At 54.7% G+C, this 18,249-nt stretch overlaps 1 protein-coding gene across 1 annotated transcript in view; it reads left to right on the top strand.

Moving 5' to 3' along the window:
* Window positions 1-18,249, top strand: part of LOC144805763 (NACHT, LRR and PYD domains-containing protein 3-like) — a 526,287-nt gene that overhangs the window by 227,029 nt on the left and 281,009 nt on the right. The gene's annotated exons all lie outside the window — the stretch shown is intronic.

The raw sequence follows: 18,249 nt of genomic DNA, 5'->3' as shown, positions 1-18,249 counted from the left end.
AGTGCCGGAATGCAGAGCACATGGTCTGTGACTCGCTGTCTGTAAACAGGATGTGACGTGTGCAGCTGACCCATGAAGTAACAGTCTCTCCCGAGTGCAGGAATGCAGAGCACATGGTCTGCGCCTGGCTGTCTGTAAACAGGAAGTGACGTGTGCAGCTGACCCATGAAGTAACATTCTCTCCCCAGTGCAGGAATGCAGAGCACATGGTCTGCGCCTGGCTGTCTGTAAACAGGAAGTGACGTGTGCAGCTGACCCATGAAGTAACAGTCTCTCCCCAGTGCAGGAATGCAGAGCACATTGTCTGCGCCTGGTTGTCTGTAAACAGGAAGTGACGTAGGCAGCGGAGCCATGAAGTAACAGTCTCTCCCCAGTGCAGGAATGCAGAGCACATGGTCTGCGCCTGGCTGTCTGTAAACAGGAAGTGACGTAGGCAGCGGAGCCATGAAGTAACAGTCTCTCCCCAGTGCAGGAATGCAGAGCACATGGTCTGCGCCTGGCTGTCTGTAAACAGGAAGTGACGTAGGCAGCGGAGCCATGAAGTATCAGTCTCTCCCCAGTGCACGAATGCAGAGCACATGGTCTGGGCCTGGCTGTCTGTAAACAGGAAGTGATGTACGCAGCGGAGCCATGAAGTAACAGTCTCTCCCCAGTGCAGGAATGCAGAGCACATGGTCTGCGCTTGGCTGTCTGTAAACAGGAAGTGACGTGTGCAGCTGACCCATGAAGTAACAGTCTCTCCCCAGTGCAGGAATGCAGAGCACATGGTCTGCGCCTGGCTGTCTGTAAACAGGAAGTGACGTAGGCAGCGCAGCCATGAAGTAACAGTCTCTCCCCAGTGCAGGAATGCAGAGTACATGGTCTGCGCCTGGCTGTCTGTAAACATGAAGTGATGTAGGTTCCGGAGCCATGAAGTAATAGTCTCTCCGCAGTGCAGGAATGCAGAGCACATGGTCTGCGCCTGGCTGTCTGTAAACAGGAAGCGACGTAGGCAGCGGAGCCATGAAGTAACAGTCTCTCCCCAGTGCAGGAATGCAGAGCACATGGTCTGCGCCTGGGTGTCTGTAAACAGGAATTGACGCGTGCAGCTGACCCATGAAGTAACAGTCTCTCCCCAGTTCAGGGATGCAGAGCACATGGTCTGCGCTTGGCGGTCTGTAAACAGGAAGTGACGTAGGCAGCGGAGCCATGAAGTAATAGTCTCTCCCCAGTGCAGGAATGCAGAGCACATGGTCTGCGCCTGGATGTCTGTAAACAGGAAGTGACGTGTGCAGCGGACCCATGAAGTAACAGTCTCTCCCCAGTGCAGGAATGCAGAGCACATGGTCTGCGCCTGGCTGTCTGTAAACAGGAAGTGACGTAGGCAGCGGAGCCATGAAGTAACAGTCTCTCCCCAGTGCAGGAATGCAGAGCACATGGTCTGCGCCTGGCTGTCTGTAAACAGTAAGTGACGTGTGCAGCGGACCCATGAAGTAACAGTCTCTCCCCAGTGCAGGAATGCAGAGCACATGGTCTGCGCCTGGCTGTCTGTAAACAGGAAGTGACGTAGGCAGCGGAGCCATGAAGTAACAGTCTCTCCCCAGTGCAGGAATGCAGAGCACATGGTTTGCGCCTGGCTGTCTGTAAACAGGAAGTGACGTAGGCAGCGGAGCCATGAAGTATCAGTCTCTCCCCAGTGCACGAATGCAGAGCACATGGTCTGGGCCTGGCTGTCTGTAAACAGGAAGTGACGTAGGCAGCGGAGCCATGAAGTAACAGTCTCTCCCCAGTGCAGGAATTCAGAGCACATGGTCTGCGCCTGGCTGTCTGTAAACAGGAAGTGACGTAGGCAGCGGACCCATGAAGTAACAGTCTCTCCCCAGTGCAGAAATGCAGAGCACATGGTCTGCGCCTGGGTGTTCTGTAAACAGGAAGTGACGCGTGCAGCGGAGCCATGAGATAACAGTCTCTCCCCAGTGCAGGAATGCAGAGCACATGGTCTGTGCCTGGCTGTCTGTAAACAGGAAGTGATGTAGGCAGCGGAGCCATGAAGTAACAGTCTCTCACCAGTGCAGGAATGCAGAGCACATGGTCTGCGCCCGGCTGTCTGTAAACAGGAAGTGACGTGTGCAGCTGACCCATGAAGTAACAGTCTCTCCCCAGTGCAGGAATGCAGAGCACATGGTCTGCGCCTGGCTGTCTGTAAACAGGAAGTGACGTGTGCAGCTGACCCATGAAGTAACAGTCTCTCCCCAGTCTAGGAATGCAGAGCACATGGTCTGCGCCTGGCTGTCTGTAAACAGGAAGTGACGTAGGCAACGGAGCGATGAAGTAACAGTCTCTCACCAGTGCAGGAATGCAGAGCACATGGTCTGCGCCCGGCTGTCTGTAAACAGGAAGTGACGTGTGCAGCTGACCCATGAAGTAACAGTCTCTCCCCAGTGCAGGAATGCAGAGCACATGGTCTGCGCCCGGCTGTCTGTAAACAGGAAGTGACGTGTGCAGCTGACCCATGAAGTAACAGTCTCTCCCCAGTGCAGGAATGCAGAGCACATGGTCTGCGCCTGGCTGTCTGTAAACAGGAAGTGACGTGTGCAGCTGACCCATGAAGTAACAGTCTCTCCCCAGTCTAGGAATGCAGAGCACATGGTCTGCGCCTGGCTGTCTGTAAACAGGAAGTGACGTAGGCAACGGAGCGATGAAGTAACAGTCTCTCCCCAGTGCAGGAATGCAGAGCACATGGTCTGCGCCTGGGTGTCTGTAAACAAGATGTGACGTGTGCAGCTGACCCATGAAGTAACAGTCTCTCCCCAGTGCAGGAATGCAGAGCACATGGGCTGCGCCTGGCTGTCTGTAAACAGGAAGTGACGCGTGCAGCTGAGCCATGAAGTAACAGTCTCTCCCCAGTGCAGGAATGCAGAGCACATGGTCTGCGCTTGGCTGTCTGTAAACAGGAAGTGACGTGTGCAGCTGACCCATGAAGTAACAGTTTCTCCCCAGTGCAGGAATGCAGAGCACATGGTCTGCGCCTGGCTGTCTGTAAACAGGAAGTGACGTGTGCAGCTGACCCATGAAGTAACAGTCTCTCCCCAGTCTAGGAATGCAGAGCACATGGTCTGCGCCTGGCTGTCTGTAAACAGGAAGTGACGTAGGCAGCGGAGCGATGAAGTAACAGTCTCTCCCCAGTGCAGGAATGCAGAGCACATGGTCTGCGCCCGGCTGTCTGCAAACAGGAAGTGACGTAGGCAGCGGAGCCATGAAGTAACAGTCTCTCCCCAGTGCAGGAATGCAGAGCACATGGTCTGCGCCCGGCTGTCTGTAAACAAGATGTGACGTGTGCAGCTGACCCATGAAGTAACAGTCTCTCCCCAGTGCAGGAATGCAGAGCACATGGTCTGCGCCCGGCTGTCTGTAAACAGGAAGTGACGTGTGCAGCTGACCCATGAAGTAACAGTCTATCTGCAGTGCAGGAATGCAGAGCACATGGTCTGCGCCTTGCTGTCTGTAAACAGGAAGTGATGTAGGCAGCGGAGCCATGAAGTAAGAGTCTCTCTCCAGTGCCGGAATGCAGAGCACATGGTCTGTGACTCGCTGTCTGTAAACAGGATGTGACGTGTGCAGCTGACCCATGAAGTAACAGTCTCTCCCGAGTGCAGGAATGCAGAGCACATGGTCTGCGCCTGGCTGTCTGTAAACAGGAAGTGACGTGTGCAGCTGACCCATGAAGTAACATTCTCTCCCCAGTGCAGGAATGCAGAGCACATGGTCTGCGCCTGGCTGTCTGTAAACAGGAAGTGACGTGTGCAGCTGACCCATGAAGTAACAGTCTCTCCCCAGTGCAGGAATGCAGAGCACATTGTCTGCGCCTGGTTGTCTGTAAACAGGAAGTGACGTAGGCAGCGGAGCCATGAAGTAACAGTCTCTCCCCAGTGCAGGAATGCAGAGCACATGGTCTGCGCCTGGCTGTCTGTAAACAGGAAGTGACGTAGGCAGCGGAGCCATGAAGTATCAGTCTCTCCCCAGTGCACGAATGCAGAGCACATGGTCTGGGCCTGGCTGTCTGTAAACAGGAAGTGATGTACGCAGCGGAGCCATGAAGTAACAGTCTCTCCCCAGTGCAGGAATTCAGAGCACATGGTGTGCGCCTGGCTGTCTGTAAACAGGAAGTGACGTAGGCAGCGGACCTATGAAGTAACAGTCTCTCCCCAGTGCAGAAATGCAGAGCACATGGTCTGCGCCTGGGTGTTCTGTAAACAGGAAGTGACGCGTGCAGCGGAGCCATGAGATAACAGTCTCTCCCCAGTGCAGGAATGCAGAGCACATGGTCTGCGCCTGGCTGTCTGTAAACAGGAAGTGATGTAGGCAGCGGAGCCATGAAGTAACAGTCTCTCACCAGTGCAGGAATGCAGAGCACATGGTCTGCGCCCGGCTGTCTGTAAACAGGAAGTGACGTGTGCAGCTGACCCATGAAGTAACAGTCTCTCCCCAGTGCAGGAATGCAGAGCACATGGTCTGCGCCTGGCTGTCTGTAAACAGGAAGTGACGTGTGCAGCTGACCCATGAAGTAACAGTCTCTCCCCAGTCTAGGAATGCAGAGCACATGGTCTGCGCCTGGCTGTCTGTAAACAGGAAGTGACGTAGGCAACGGAGCGATGAAGTAACAGTCTCTCCCCAGTGCAGGAATGCACAGCACATGGTCTGCGCCTGGGTGTCTGTAAACAAGATGTGACGTGTGCAGCGGACCCATGAAGTAACAGTCTCTCCCCAGTGCAGGAATGCAGAGCACATGGTCTGCGCCTGGCTGTCTGTAAACAGGAAGTGACGTAGGCAGCGGAGCCATGAAGTAACAGTCTCTCCCCAGTGCAGGAATGCAGAGCACATGGTCTGCGCCTGGCTGTCTGTAAACAGTAAGTGACGTGTGCAGCGGACCCATGAAGTAACAGTCTCTCCCCAGTGCAGGAATGCAGAGCACATGGTCTGCGCCTGGCTGTCTGTAAACAGGAAGTGACGTAGGCAGCGGAGCCATGAAGTAACAGTCTCTCCCCAGTGCAGGAATGCAGAGCACATGGTTTGCGCCTGGCTGTCTGTAAACAGGAAGTGACGTAGGCAGCGGAGCCATGAAGTATCAGTCTCTCCCCAGTGCACGAATGCAGAGCACATGGTCTGGGCCTGGCTGTCTGTAAACAGGAAGTGACGTAGGCAGCGGAGCCATGAAGTAACAGTCTCTCCCCAGTGCAGGAATTCAGAGCACATGGTCTGCACCTGGCTGTCTGTAAACAGGAAGTGACGTAGGCAGCGGACCCATGAAGTAACAGTCTCTCCCCAGTGCAGAAATGCAGAGCACATGGTCTGCGCCTGGGTGTTCTGTAAACAGGAAGTGACGCGTGCAGCGGAGCCATGAGATAACAGTCTCTCCCCAGTGCAGGAATGCAGAGCACATGGTCTGTGCCTGGCTGTCTGTAAACAGGAAGTGATGTAGGCAGCGGAGCCATGAAGTAACAGTCTCTCACCAGTGCAGGAATGCAGAGCACATGGTCTGCGCCCGGCTGTCTGTAAACAGGAAGTGACGTGTGCAGCTGACCCATGAAGTAACAGTCTCTCCCCAGTGCAGGAATGCAGAGCACATGGTCTGCGCCTGGCTGTCTGTAAACAGGAAGTGACGTGTGCAGCTGACCCATGAAGTAACAGTCTCTCCCCAGTCTAGGAATGCAGAGCACATGGTCTGCGCCTGGCTGTCTGTAAACAGGAAGTGACGTAGGCAACGGAGCGATGAAGTAACAGTCTCTCCCCAGTGCAGGAATGCAGAGCACATGGTCTGCGCCTGGGTGTCTGTAAACAAGATGTGACGTGTGCAGCTGACCCATGAAGTAACAGTCTCTCCCCAGTGCAGGAATGCAGAGCACATGGGCTGCGCCTGGCTGTCTGTAAACAGGAAGTGACGCGTGCAGCTGAGCCATGAAGTAACAGTCTCTCCCCAGTGCAGGAATGCAGAGCACATGGTCTGCGCTTGGCTGTCTGTAAACAGGAAGTGACGTGTGCAGCTGACCCATGAAGTAACAGTTTCTCCCCTGTGCAGGAATGCAGAGCACATGGTCTGCGCCTGGCTGTCTGTAAACAGGAAGTGACGTGTGCAGCTGACCCATGAAGTAACAGTCTCTCCCCAGTCTAGGAATGCAGAGCACATGGTCTGCGCCTGGCTGTCTGTAAACAGGAAGTGACGTAGGCAGCGGAGCGATGAAGTAACAGTCTCTCCCCAGTGCAGGAATGCAGAGCACATGGTCTGCGCCCGGCTGTCTGCAAACAGGAAGTGACGTAGGCAGCGGAGCCATGAAGTAACAGTCTCTCCCCAGTGCAGGAATGCAGAGCACATGGTCTGCGCCCGGCTGTCTGTAAACAAGATGTGACGTGTGCAGCTGACCCATGAAGTAACAGTCTCTCCCCAGTGCAGGAATGCAGAGCACATGGTCTGCGCCCGGCTGTCTGTAAACAGGAAGTGACGTGTGCAGCTGACCCATGAAGTAACAGTCTATCTGCAGTGCAGGAATGCAGAGCACATGGTCTGCGCCTTGCTGTCTGTAAACAGGAAGTGATGTAGGCAGCGGAGCCATGAAGTAAGAGTCTCTCCCCAGTGCCGGAATGCAGAGCACATGGTCTGTGACTCGCTGTCTGTAAACAGGATGTGACGTGTGCAGCTGACCCATGAAGTAACAGTCTCTCCCGAGTGCAGGAATGCAGAGCACATGGTCTGCGCCTGGCTGTCTGTAAACAGGAAGTGACGTGTGCAGCTGACCCATGAAGTAACATTCTCTCCCCAGTGCAGGAATGCAGAGCACATGGTCTGGGCCTGGCTGTCTGTAAACAGGAAGTGACGTAGGCAGCGGAGCCATGAAGTAACAGTCTCTCCCCAGTGCAGGAATTCAGAGCACATGGTCTGCACCTGGCTGTCTGTAAACAGGAAGTGACGTAGGCAGCGGACCCATGAAGTAACAGTCTCTCCCCAGTGCAGAAATGCAGAGCACATGGTCTGCGCCTGGGTGTTCTGTAAACAGGAAGTGACGCGTGCAGCGGAGCCATGAGATAACAGTCTCTCCCCAGTGCAGGAATGCAGAGCACATGGTCTGTGCCTGGCTGTCTGTAAACAGGAAGTGATGTAGGCAGCGGAGCCATGAAGTAACAGTCTCTCACCAGTGCAGGAATGCAGAGCACATGGTCTGCGCCCGGCTGTCTGTAAACAGGAAGTGACGTGTGCAGCTGACCCATGAAGTAACAGTCTCTCCCCAGTGCAGGAATGCAGAGCACATGGTCTGCGCCTGGCTGTCTGTAAACAGGAAGTGACGTGTGCAGCTGACCCATGAAGTAACAGTCTCTCCCCAGTCTAGGAATGCAGAGCACATGGTCTGCGCCTGGCTGTCTGTAAACAGGAAGTGACGTAGGCAACGGAGCGATGAAGTAACAGTCTCTCCCCAGTGCAGGAATGCAGAGCACATGGTCTGCGCCTGGGTGTCTGTAAACAAGATGTGACGTGTGCAGCTGACCCATGAAGTAACAGTCTCTCCCCAGTGCAGGAATGCAGAGCACATGGGCTGCGCCTGGCTGTCTGTAAACAGGAAGTGACGCGTGCAGCTGAGCCATGAAGTAACAGTCTCTCCCCAGTGCAGGAATGCAGAGCACATGGTCTGCGCTTGGCTGTCTGTAAACAGGAAGTGACGTGTGCAGCTGACCCATGAAGTAACAGTTTCTCCCCAGTGCAGGAATGCAGAGCACATGGTCTGCGCCTGGCTGTCTGTAAACAGGAAGTGACGTGTGCAGCTGACCCATGAAGTAACAGTCTCTCCCCAGTCTAGGAATGCAGAGCACATGGTCTGCGCCTGGCTGTCTGTAAACAGGAAGTGACGTAGGCAGCGGAGCGATGAAGTAACAGTCTCTCCCCAGTGCAGGAATGCAGAGCACATGGTCTGCGCCCGGCTGTCTGCAAACAGGAAGTGACGTAGGCAGCGGAGCCATGAAGTAACAGTCTCTCCCCAGTGCAGGAATGCAGAGCACATGGTCTGCGCCCGGCTGTCTGTAAACAAGATGTGACGTGTGCAGCTGACCCATGAAGTAACAGTCTCTCCCCAGTGCAGGAATGCAGAGCACATGGTCTGCGCCCGGCTGTCTGTAAACAGGAAGTGACGTGTGCAGCTGACCCATGAAGTAACAGTCTATCTGCAGTGCAGGAATGCAGAGCACATGGTCTGCGCCTTGCTGTCTGTAAACAGGAAGTGATGTAGGCAGCGGAGCCATGAAGTAAGAGTCTCTCCCCAGTGCCGGAATGCAGAGCACATGGTCTGTGACTCGCTGTCTGTAAACAGGATGTGACGTGTGCAGCTGACCCATGAAGTAACAGTCTCTCCCGAGTGCAGGAATGCAGAGCACATGGTCTGCGCCTGGCTGTCTGTAAACAGGAAGTGACGTGTGCAGCTGACCCATGAAGTAACATTCTCTCCCCAGTGCAGGAATGCAGAGCACATGGTCTGCGCCTGGCTGTCTGTAAACAGGAAGTGACGTGTGCAGCTGACCCATGAAGTAACAGTCTCTCCCCAGTGCAGGAATGCAGAGCACATTGTCTGCGCCTGGTTGTCTGTAAACAGGAAGTGACGTAGGCAGCGGAGCCATGAAGTAACAGTCTCTCCCCAGTGCAGGAATGCAGAGCACATGGTCTGCGCCTGGCTGTCTGTAAACAGGAAGTGACGTAGGCAGCGGAGCCATGAAGTAACAGTCTCTCCCCAGTGCAGGAATGCAGAGCACATGGTCTGCGCCTGGCTGTCTGTAAACAGGAAGTGACGTAGGCAGCGGAGCCATGAAGTATCAGTCTCTCCCCAGTGCACGAATGCAGAGCACATGGTCTGGGCCTGGCTGTCTGTAAACAGGAAGTGATGTACGCAGCGGAGCCATGAAGTAACAGTCTCTCCCCAGTGCAGGAATTCAGAGCACATGGTGTGCGCCTGGCTGTCTGTAAACAGGAAGTGACGGAGGCAGCGGACCTATGAAGTAACAGTCTCTCCCCAGTGCAGAAATGCAGAGCACATGGTCTGGGCATGGGTGTTCTGTAAACAGGAAGTGACGCGTGCAGCGGAGCCATGAGATAACAGTCTCTCCCCAGTGCAGGAATGCAGAGCACATGGTCTGCGCCTGGCTGTCTGTAAACAGGAAGTGATGTAGGCAGCGGAGCCATGAAGTAACAGTCTCTCACCAGTGCAGGAATGCAGAGCACATGGTCTGCGCCCGGCTGTCTGTAAACAGGAAGTGACGTGTGCAGCTGACCCATGAAGTAACAGTCTCTCCCCAGTGCAGGAATGCAGAGCACATGGTCTGCGCCTGGCTGTCTGTAAACAGGAAGTGACGTGTGCAGCTGACCCATGAAGTAACAGTCTCTCCCCAGTCTAGGAATGCAGAGCACATGGTCTGCGCCTGGCTGTCTGTAAACAGGAAGTGACGTAGGCAACGGAGCGATGAAGTAACAGTCTCTCCCCAGTGCAGGAATGCACAGCACATGGTCTGCGCCTGGGTGTCTGTAAACAAGATGTGACGTGTGCAGCTGACCCATGAAGTAACAGTCTCTCCCCAGTGCAGGAATGCAGAGCACATGGTCTGCGCCTGGCTGTCTGTAAACAGGAAGTGACGCGTGCAGCTGAGCCATGAAGTAACAGTCTCTCCCCAGTGCAGGAATGCAGAGCACATGGTCTGCGCTTGGCTGTCTGTAAACAGGAAGTGACGTGTGCAGCTGACCCATGAAGTAACAGTTTCTCCCCAGTGCAGGAATGCAGAGCACATGGTCTGCGCCTGGCTGTCTGTAAACAGGAAGTGACGTAGGCAGCGGAGCCATGAAGTAACAGTCTCTCCCCAGTGCAGGAATGCAGAGCACATGGTCTGCGCCCGGCTGTCTGTAAACAAGATGTGACGTGTGCAGCTGACCCAGGAAGTAACAGTCTCTCCCCAGTGCAGGAATGCAGAGCACATGGTCGGCGCCTGGCTGTCTGTAAACAGGAAGTGATGCATGCAGCTGACCCATGAAGTAACAGTCTCTCCCCAGTGCAGGAATGCAGAGCACATGGCCTGCGCCCGGCTGTCTGTAAACAGGAAGTGACGTGTGCAGCTGACCCATGAAGTAACAGTCTCTCCCCAGTGCAGGAATGCGGAGCACATGGTCTGCGCCTGGCTGTCTGTAAACAGGAAGTGATGTGTGCAGCTGACCCATGAAGTAACAGTCTCTCCCCAGTCTAGGAATGCAGAGCACATGGTCTGCGCCTGGCTGTCTGTAAACAGGAAGTGACGTAGGCAGCGGAGCGATGAAGTAACAGTCTCTCCCCAGTGCAGGAATGCAGAGCACATGGTCTGCGCCCGGCTGTCTGTAAACAAGATGTGACGTGTGCAGCTGACCCATGAAGTAACAGTCTCTCCCCAGTGCAGGAATGCAGAGCACATGGTCTGCGCCCGGCTGTCTGTAAACAGGAAGTGACGTGTGCAACTGACCCATGAAGTAACAGTCTCTCTGCAGTGCAGGAATGCAGAGCACATGGTCTGCGCCTGGGTGTCTGTAAACAGGAAGTGACGCGTGCAGCGGAGCCATGAAGTAACAGTCACTCCCCAGTGCAGGAATGCAGAGCACATGGTCTGCGCCTGGCTGTCTGTAAATAGGAAGTGACGTAGGCAGCGGAGCCATGAAGTAACAGTCTCTCCCCAGTGCAGGAATGAGGAGCACATGGTCTGCGCCTGGGTGTCTGTAAACAGGAAGTGACGTGTGCAGCTGACCCATGAAGTAACAGTTTCTCCCCAGTGCAGGAATGCAGAGCACATGGTCTGCGCCTGGCTGTCTGTAAACAGGAAGTGACGTAGGCAGCGGAGCCATGAAGTAACAGTCTCTCCCCAGTGCAGGAATGCAGAGCACATGGTCTGCGCCCGGCTGTCTGTAAACAAGATGTGACGTGTGCAGCTGACCCAGGAAGTAACAGTCTCTCCCCAGTGCAGGAATGCAGAGCACATGGTCGGCGCCTGGCTGTCTGTAAACAGGAAGTGATGCATGCAGCTGACCCATGAAGTAACAGTCTCTCCCCAGTGCAGGAATGCAGAGCACATGGCCTGTGCCCGGCTGTCTGTAAACAGGAAGTGACGTGTGCAGCTGACCCATGAAGTAACAGTCTCTCCCCAGTGCAGGAATGCGGAGCACATGGTCTGCGCCTGGCTGTCTGTAAACAGGAAGTGATGTGTGCAGCTGACCCATGAAGTAACAGTCTCTCCCCAGTCTAGGAATGCAGAGCACATGGTCTGCGCCTGGCTGTCTGTAAACAGGAAGTGACGTAGGCAGCGGAGCGATGAAGTAACAGTCTCTCCCCAGTGCAGGAATGCAGAGCACATGGTCTGCGCCCGGCTGTATGCAAACAGGAAGTGACGTAGGCAGCGGAGCCATGAAGTAACAGTCTCTCCCCAGTGCAGGAATGCAGAGCACATGGTCTGCGCCCGGCTGTCTGTAAACAAGATGTGACGTGTGCAGCTGACCCATGAAGTAACAGTCTCTCCCCAGTGCAGGAATGCAGAGCACATGGTCTGCGCCCGGCTGTCTGTAAACAGGAAGTGACGTGTGCAACTGACCCATGAAGTAACAGTCTCTCTGCAGTGCAGGAATGCAGAGCACATGGTCTGCGCCTGGGTGTCTGTAAACAGGAAGTGACGCGTGCAGCGGAGCCATGAAGTAACAGTCACTCCCCAGTGCAGGAATGCAGAGCACATGGTCTGCGCCTGGCTGTCTGTAAATAGGAAGTGACGTAGGCAGCGGAGCCATGAAGTAACAGTCTCTCCCCAGTGCAGGAATGAGGAGCACATGGTCTGCGCCTGGGTGTCTGTAAACAGGAAGTGACGCCTGCAGCGGAGCCATGAAGTAACAGTCACTCCCCAGTGCAGGAATGCACAGCACATGGTCTGCGCTTGGCTGTCTGTAAACAGGAAGTGACGTAGGCAGCGGAGCCATGAAGTAACAGTCTCTCCGCAGTGCAGGAATGCAGAGCACATGGTCTGCGCCTGGCTGTCTGTAAACAGGAAGTGACGTAGGCAGCGGAGCCATGAAGTAACAGTCTCTCCCCAGTGCAGGAATGCAGAGCACATGGTCTGCGCCTGGCTGTCTGCAAAAAGGAAGTGACGTAGGCAGTGGAGCCATGAAGTAACAGTCTCTCCCCAGTTCAGGAATGCAGAGCACATGGTCTGCGCTTGGCTGTCTGTAAACAGGTAGTGACGTAGGCAGCGGAGCCATGAAGTAACAGTCTCTCCCCAGTGCAGGAATGCAGAGCACATGGTCTGCGCCTGGGTATCTGTAAACAGGAAGTGACGTAGGCAGCGGAGCCATGAAGTAACAGTCTCTCCCCAGTGCAGGAATGCAGAGCACATGGTCTGCGCTTGGCTGTCTGTAAACAGGAAGTGACGTGTGCAGCTGACCCATGAAGTAACAGTCTCTCCCCAGTGCAGGAATGCAGAGCACATGGTCTGCGCCTGGCTGTCTGTAAACAGGAAGTGACGTAGGCAGCGCAGCCATGAAGTAACAGTCTCTCCCCAGTGCAGGAATGCAGAGTACATGGTCTGCGCCTGGCTGTCTGTAAACAGGAAGTGATGTAGGTTCCGGAGCCATGAAGTAATAGTCTCTCCGCAGTGCAGGAATGCAGAGCACATGGTCTGCGCCTGGCTGTCTGTAAACAGGAAGCGACGTAGGCAGCGGAGCCATGAAGTAACAGTCTCTCCCCAGTGCAGAAATGCAGAGCACATGGTCTCTGCCTGGGTGTCTGTAAACAGGAAGTGACGCGTGCAGCTGACCCATGAAGTAACAGTCTCTCCCCAGTTCAGGAATGCAGAGCACATGGTCTGCGCTTGGCTGTCTGTAAACAGGAAGTGACGTAGGCAGTGGAGCCATGAAGTAACAGTCTCTCCCCAGTGCAGGAATTCAGAGCACATGGTCTGCGCCTGGCTGTCTGTAAACAGGAAGTGACGTAGGCAGCGGACCCATGAAGTAACAGTCTCTCCCCAGTGCAGGAATGCAGAGCACATGGTCTGCGCCTGGGTGTCTGTAAACAGGAAGTGACGTAGGCAGCGGAGCCATGAAGTAACAGTCTCTCCGCAGTGCAGGAATGCAGAGCACATGGTCTGCGCCTGGCTGTCTGTAAACAGGAAGTGACGTAGGCAGCGTCGCCATGAAGTAACAGTCTTTCCCCAGTGCAGGAAGGGAGAGCACATGGTCTGCGCCTGGCTGTCTGCAAACAGGAAGTGACATAGGCAGCGGAGCCATGGAGTAACAGTGTCTCCCCAGTTCAGGAATGCTGAGCACATGCTCTGCGCTTGGCTGTCTGTAAACAGGAAGTGACGTAGGCAGCGGAGCCATGAAGTAACAGTCTCTCCCCAGTGCAGGAATGCAGAGCACATGGTCTGCGCCTGGGTGTCTGTAAACAGGAAGTGACGTAGGCAGCGGAGCCATGAAGTAACAGTTTCTATGCAGTGCAGGAATACAGAGCACATGGTCTGCGCCTGGGTGTCTGTAAACAGGAAGTGACGCGTGCAGCGGAGCCATGAAGTAACAGTCACTCCCCAGTGCAGGAATGCAGAGCACATGGTCTGCGCCTGGCTGTCTGTAAATAGGAAGTGACGTAGGCAGCGGAGCCATGAAGTAACAGTCTCTCCCCAGTGCAGGAATGAAGAGCACATGGTCTGCGCCTGGGTGTCTGTAAACAGGAAGTGACGCCTGCAGCGGAGCCATGAAGTAACAGTCACTCCCCAGTGCAGGAATGCACAGCACATGGTCTGCACTTGGCTGTCTGTAAACAGGAAGTGACGTAGGCAGCGGAGCCATGAAGTAACAGTCTCTCCGCAGTGCAGGAATGCAGAGCACATGGTCTGCGCCTGGCTGTCTGTAAACAGGAAGTGACGTAGGCAGCGGAGCCATGAAGTAACAGTCTCTCCCCAGTGCAGGAATGCAGAGCACATGGTCTGCGCCTGGCTGTCTGCAAAAAGGAAGTGACGTAGGCAGTGGAGCCATGAAGTAACAGTCTCTCCCCAGTTCAGGAATGCAGAGCACATGGTCTGCGCTTGGCTGTCTGTAAACAGGAAGTGACGTAGGCAGCGGAGCCATGAAGTTACAGTCTATCCCCAGTGCAGGAATGCAGAGCACATGGTCTGCGCCTGGGTGTCTGTAAACAGGAAGTGACGTAGGCAGCGGAGCCATGAAGTAACAGTCTCTCCCCAGTGCAGGAATGCAGAGCACATGGTCTGCGCTTGGCTGTCTGTAAACAGGAAGTGACGTGTGCAGCTGACCCATGAAGTAACAGTCTCTCCCTAGTGCAGGAATGCAGAGCACATGGTCTGCGCCTGGCTGTCTGTAAACAGGAAGTGACGTAGGCAGCGCAGCCATGAAGTAACAGTCTCTCCCCAGTGCAGGAATGCAGAGTACATGGTCTGCGCCTGGCTGTCTGTAAACATGAAGTAATGTAGGTTCCGGAGCCATTAAGTAATAGTCTCTCCGCAGTGCAGGAATGCAGAGCACATGGTCTGCGCCTGGCTGTCTGTAAACAGGAAGCGACGTAGGCAGCGGAGCCATGAAGTAACAGTCTCTCCCCAGTGCAGGAATGCAGAGCACGTGGTCTGCGCCTGGGTGTCTGTAAACAGGAATTGACGCGTGCAGCTGACCCATGAAGTAACAGTCTCTCCCCAGTTCAGGGATGCAGAGCACATGGTCTGCGCTTGGCGGTCTGTAAACAGGAAGTGACGTAGGCAGCGGAGCCATGAAGTAACAGTCTCTCCCCAGTGCAGGAATGCAGAGCACTTGGTCTGCGCCTGGCTGTCTGTAAACAGGATGTGACCTGTGCAGCGGACCCATGAAGTAACAGTCTCTTCCGAGTGCAGGAATGCACAGCAAATGGTCTGTGCCAGGCTGTCTGTAAACAGGATGTGACCTGTGCAGCGGACCCATGATGTAACAGTCTCTCCCGAGTGCAGGAATGCAGAGCACATGGTCTGCGCCTGGCTATCTGTAAACAGGAAGTGACGTAGGCAGCGGAGCCATGAAGTAACAGTCTCTCCCCAGTGCAGAAATGCAGAGCACATGGTCTCTGCCTGGGTGTCTGTAAACAGGAAGTGATGCGTGCAGCTGACCCATGAAGTAACAGTCTCTCCCCAGTTCAGGAATGCAGAGCACATGGTCTGCGCTTGGCTGTCTGTAAACAGGAAGTGACGTAGGCAGAGGAGCCATGAAGTAACAGTCTCTCCCCAGGGCAGGAATGCAGAGCACATGGTCTGCGCCTGGCTGTCTGTAAACAGGAAGTGACGTAGGCAGCGGACCCATGAAGTAACAGTCTCTCCCCAGTGCAGGAATGCAGAGCACATGGTCTGCGCCTGGGTGTCTGTAAACAGGAAGTGACGCGTGCAGCGGAGCTATGAAGTAACAGTCACTCCCCAGTGCAGGAATGCAGAGCACATGGTCTGCGCCTGGGTGTCTGTAAACAGGAAGTGACGCGTGCAGCGGAGCCATGAAGTAACAGTCACTCCCCAGTGCAGGAATGCAGAGCACATGGTCTGCGCTTGGCTGTCTGTAAACAGGAAGTGACGTAGGCAGTGGAGCCATGAAGTAACAGTCTCTCCGCAGTGCAGGAATGCAGAGCACATGGTCTGCGCCTGGCTGTCTGCAAACAGGAAGTGACGTAGGCAGCAGAGCCATGAAGTAACAGTCTCTACCCAGTTCAGGAATGCAGAGCACATGGTCTGCGCTTGGCTGTCTGTAAACAGGAAGTGACGTAAGCAGCGGAGCCATGAAGTAACAGTCTCTCCCCAGTGCATGAATGCAGAGCACATGGTCTGCGTCTGGGTGTCTGTAAACAGGAAGTGACGTAGGCAGCTGAGCCATGAAGTAACAGTCTCTCCCAGTGCAGGAATGCAGAGCATATGGTCTGCGCCTGGGTGTCTGTAAACAGGAAGTGACGTAGGCAGCGGATCCATGAAGTAACAGTCTCTCCCCAGTGCAGGTATGCAGAGCACATGGTCTGCGCTTGGCTGTCTGTAAACAGGAAGTGACGTAGGCAGCGGAGCCATGAAGTAACAGTCTCTCCCCAGTGCAGGAATGCAGAGCACATGGTCTACGCCTGGGTGTCTGTAAACAGGAAGTGACGTAGGCAGCGGAGCCATGAAGTTATAGTCTCTCCCCAGTGCAGGAATGCAGAGCATATGGTCTGCGCTTGGCTGTCTGTAAACAGGAAGTGACGTAGGCAGCGGAGCCATGAAGTAACAGTCTCTCCCCAGTGCAGGAATGCAGAGCACATGGTCTGTGCCTGGCTGTCTGTAAACAGGAAGTGACGTAGGCAGCTTAGCCATGAAGTAACAGTCTCTCCCCAGTGCAGGAATGCAGAGCACATGGTCTGCGCCTGGGTGTCTGTAAACAGGAAGTGACGTAGGCAGCGGAGCCATGAAGTAACAGTCTCTCCCCAGTGCAGGAATGCAGAGCACATGGTCTGCGCTTGGCTGTCTGTAAACAGGAAGTGACGTAGGCAGCGGAGCCATGAAGTAACAGCCTCTCCCCAGTGCAGGAATGCAGAGCACATGGTCTGCGCTTGGCTGTCTGTAAACAGGAAGTGGCGTGTGCAGCTGACCCATGAAGTAACAGTCTCTCCCCAGTTCAGGAATGCAGAGCACATGGTCTGCGCCTGGGTGTCTGTAAACAGGAAGTGGCGTGTGCAGCTGACCGATGAAGTAACAGTCTCTCCCCAGTGCAGGAATGCAGAGCACATGGTCTGCGCCTGGCTGTCTGTAAACAGGAAGTGACGTAGGCAGCGGAGCCATGAAGTAACAGTCTCTCCCCAGTGCAGGAATGCAGAGTACATGGTCTGCGCCTGGGTGTCTGTAAACAGGAAGTGACGTAGGCAGCGGAGCCATGAAGTAACAGTTTCTATGCAGTGCAGGAATACAGAGCACATGGTCTGCGCCTGGGTGTCTGTAAACAGGAAGTGACGCGTGCAGCGGAACCATGAAGTAACAGTCACTCCCCAGTGCAGGAATGCAGAGCACATGGTCTGCGCCTGGCTGTCTGTAAATAGGAAGTGACGTAGGCAGCGGAGCCATGAAGTAACAGTCTCTCCCCAGTGCAGGAATGAAGAGCACATGGTCTGCGCCTGGGTGTCTGTAAACAGGAAGTGACGCCTGCAGCGGAGCCATGAAGTAACAGTCACTCCCCAGTGCAGGAATGCAGAGCACATGGTCTGCGCTTGGCTGTCTGTAAACAGGAAGTGACGTAGGCAGCGGAGCCATGAAGTAACAGTCTCTCCGCAGTGCAGGAATGCAGAGCACATGGTCTGCGTCTGGCTGTCTGTAAACAGGAAGTGACGTAGGCAGCGGAGCCATGAAGTAACAGTCTCTCCCCAGTGCAGGAATGCAGAGCACATGGTCTGCGCCTGGCTGTCTGCAAAAAGGAAGTGACATAGGCAGTGGAGCCATGAAGTAACAGTCTCTCCCCAGTTCAGGAATGCAGAGCACATGGTCTGCGCTTGGCTGTCTGTAAACAGGTAGTGACGTAGGCAGCGGAGCCATGAAGTAACAGTCTCTCCCCAGTGCAGGAATGCAGAGCACATGGTCTGCGCCTGGGTGTCTGTAAACAGGAAGTGACGTAGGCAGCGGAGCCATGAAGTAACAGTCTCTCCCCAGTGCAGGAATGCAGAGCACATGGTCTGCGCTTGGCTGTCTGTAAACAGGAAGTGACGTGTGCAGCTGACCCATGAAGTAACAGTCTCTCCCCAGTGCAGGAATGCAGAGCACATTGTCTGCTCCTGGCTGTCTGTAAACAGGAAGTGACGTAGGCAGCGCAGCCATGAAGTAACAGTCTCTCCCCAGTGCAGGAATGCAGAGTACATGGTCTGCGCCTGGCTGTCTGTAAACAGGAAGTGATGTAGGCAGCGGAGCCATGAAGTAATAGTCTCTCCGCAGTGCAGGAATGCAGAGCACATGGTCTGCGCCTGGCTGTCTGTAAACAGGAAGCGACGTAGGCAGCGGAGCCATGAAGTAACAGTCTCTCCCCAGTGCAGGAATGCAGAGCACATGGTCTGCGCCTGGGTGTCTGTAAACAGGAAGTGACGCGTGCAGCTGACCCATGAAGTAACAGTCTCTCCCCAGTTCAGGGATGCAGAGCACATGGTCTGCGCTTGGCTGTCTGTAAACAGGAAGTGACGTAGGCAGCGGAGCCATGAAGTAACAGTCTCTCCCCAGTGCAGGAATGCAGAG

The sequence above is a fragment of the Lissotriton helveticus genome, assembly GCF_964261635.1.
Source record: "Lissotriton helveticus chromosome 1_1 unlocalized genomic scaffold, aLisHel1.1 SUPER_1_unloc_23, whole genome shotgun sequence".
NCBI classification, from domain to species: Eukaryota; Metazoa; Chordata; class Amphibia; order Caudata; family Salamandridae; genus Lissotriton; species Lissotriton helveticus.
The sequence above is the reverse complement of the archived record's forward strand: the minus strand, read 5'-3'. Positions and strand labels throughout refer to the sequence as shown.